Consider the following 2928-nt stretch of genomic DNA (forward strand, 5'->3'; position numbering starts at 1 on the left):
ACGTCCCAGCGTGAGGGCGTCGCAGCCGGGAACCGGGAGCTGGGTGGAAGCGGAAATGAGGAAGACGGGTAGCTGGAGTTGCGGCAGAGGGGAATAACCCCCACCCCCAACCCCACCAGGCCAAACTCAGCTCGGAGCTAAGGATGTACTGTGTGAGGTGTGAAGACGACCAGAGCCCACCCTCCTTCGCACGTAATTGGCTACTATACAGCTAATAACGGGGTGGCGGGGGGCGGGAAGTAATTAGATTTATTTTTTTAATGAAGGTATTGGGAATTGCACCCAGGACCTGATGCTAGGCGTGCGTTCTGCCACTGAACCATACCCTCCTCCCAGGTGATAACAGTGTTTTAAAACATTTTTAGAAGAAATATCCAACTGTGTATAGTAGACTGATCCCGAAGGAGAAGTAACTGTCCTCCCCCTCGCAACAGCAAAGGAAACATAAATGTTAAGCGTGAGTGGTGGAATTTTAGGTAAATATTTTATTTTTTATCTTTCCCCATAATCATTTATTACTTCAACAAATATTTAGCACCCCTCCATTACAATATACAGCAGTGAACAAAACGAACCCCCGACCTTTGTGTGGAATTTATTTTCCTGTGAGGGAAACTATAGTGTAAAATATATACTATATTCAATGATAAGGGTATTACGGAGGAAAAGCAAGGAGGCGGGCTAGGAAACAGGGATGCAAACAGCTTACAAATTTCCTACAATAAGCTTCTATTACTTTTTAAATTTTATAACTTAAAACCCCCAGTATATGAAAATGCAAATTTAGATATTTCCAGAAAATTCCCTTATGGCCCTAGCAACAATGATTTGGTCTGTGTTCTGTAAATATTTTCTTGATAAATGTCTATAGGTTTCAGATCATAAAAGTTCCATTTCATTGGTTGGCAGGAAAATCAGTATGGCATGAAGGCATTTATTTTACCCAGGGCTTCACCACTCTGGTCTCCATGAGTCCCTCAGAACATTGCTGTTACCGCCCAGGGACAGTTGAGTCTGCTCTCTGAAGAGAAAAGGGCCTGTGTTCTGAGTCTGGTTTCCCTTAACATTTATCTGGCCCTGGTGACCACTCTGAAATACACAAACTCTGTGTTAAGAAAACTAAGAGGTCATTCATCTGTTTATTTCCCTACACCCACCACAAGCCCAGATAGACTGAATGGTGCCGTTATTGCAAAACTTCCAGGGTAGCCAGGGTACAAAGTCCTCCCAAGTTCCCCTCGAGCTTTCCCTCTGTGAGCACAGAAACCATCACTCAATTTAGTGAATAAGCCTCTCAATTCCAGCTTCTGCTTGTTGGGAGATTCAAACTTAAACAGGCCTTTTTTTCTATAGTAAACACACATTAAGTCATCTCTTCTTTGTCCACTTTGTTCCTTTGTCCCCATATAGGATTGTGTCAGTTCTCTTACTGGTAAGATACCGTGAACTCAAGGCATTTTGCACAATATTCTGACATGCTGCATGCTACAGGCAGACACGAAATATGTAAATGGCAGGAAAATATTCCCTCATACTCAGAGGGCCCTGTGTACATTTCAGAATACCAGTACTGCACCTGGCATCCGACTGGATGTATCCAACAACCTTTATGTGCCAAAATCTCTGGACAAATTTAACAAAGTTCACTTTGAAATAGCTGCAGGACCTTATGAACCTCATGAAGACAGTATGACAAAAACTGAGTCCAGATTTTGGGTGACTGTTTACACAAAATACTTCAAGTAAATCTGCTGTTTAGAACTGTCACTTCCAAATATCCATACAAAGGAATTCTGCCTAAAAATATGTAATATTGAATAGAAAAAATACTGATATTTGATGAAGCTGGATAATGCGGAATTCTTATTCTACTTCGTAAACATTTAAAATTTCCACAATCAAGTTAATTTTTTAAATATATATGGCAGAATCCTAAAACCATCCCCAATGACCCATGCCTTTATATGATCCCTTGCCCTTGTGCGAGAAGGACCTGTGAATATGATGGGGTATCATTCCTGTGATTAGGTTGTATTATGTGGAAAGCTGAAGTTAAGAATGGGAGATATCTTCAGTGGACCTAACATCATCAGGTCAGCCCTTAAAAAGGTTGGTACAGTTATAAAATAAATAAGTTATGGGCATGTAATGTACAGCATCGTGACCATAATAAATGATACTGTTGTATACTTGAAAGTTGCAAGGAGAGATCTTCAAAGTCCCTACCACAAGAAAAAAAATCATCTCTATATAGTGATGGCTGTTAACCAGATTTATTGTGATGATCATTTCACAGCATTCACAAAGATCAAGTTATTATGTTGTACACCTGAAAATAATTTGCTATATGTCAATTATATCTTAACTTTTAAAATATATGTATTTTTTAAGTTTAAAGAGGTTGGGGCTCTTCTGGAGATTTGAAGTGTGGGAGGGATTTGACAGTGAAGTTTTTCTATTCTAGCTTTGAAGATGGAGGAGACCACATGGCAAGCAATGCAGGTGGTCTCTATTTGCTAAAAGTGGCCCCTAGCTGATGACCAGCAAGAAGATAGAAACCACTGTCTTATAACCAAAGGTAACTGAATTCTGCTTAACCATGTGAGCCCCCAGTCTTGTGGAAGAGGACTCCAAGCTTCAGATAAGAACACAGTTCAACTGACATCCTAATTTCAGCATCGTGAGAACCTTAAGAGAGAGCCCAAGCACCCAGTGCTTGGTCTTCTAACCTACAGACCTGTGAAATACGTAAATGTTTTAAACCACTAAATTTGTGGTAATTTGTTATGCAGTAATAAAAAACTAAAAATGTCTCTTTTTCACTCTCTCTCATACACACCCACATAGCCGTTTTCAAGGTGCCAAAAAGCAAGACCAAACAAATGCCCTCTTTATTTACACTTTTATTAATAAAGACAACAAAAAAGA

The 2928-nt window shown here is 40.0% G+C and overlaps 1 long non-coding RNA gene across 1 annotated transcript; it reads left to right on the forward strand.

The window, feature by feature from the left end:
* Window positions 1–11: 11 nt before the first annotated feature.
* LOC123613229 (uncharacterized) lies at window positions 12–2813 on the forward strand. The gene is made up of 2 exons (XR_006720580.2): window positions 12–192; window positions 2465–2813. It is a non-coding gene; the product is annotated as an uncharacterized LOC123613229 (long non-coding RNA).
* The last annotated feature ends 115 nt before the right edge of the window (window positions 2814–2928 follow it).

Source organism: Camelus bactrianus, chromosome 3 (genome assembly GCF_048773025.1).
Source record: "Camelus bactrianus isolate YW-2024 breed Bactrian camel chromosome 3, ASM4877302v1, whole genome shotgun sequence".
In the NCBI taxonomy this organism is placed as follows: Eukaryota; Metazoa; Chordata; class Mammalia; order Artiodactyla; family Camelidae; genus Camelus; species Camelus bactrianus.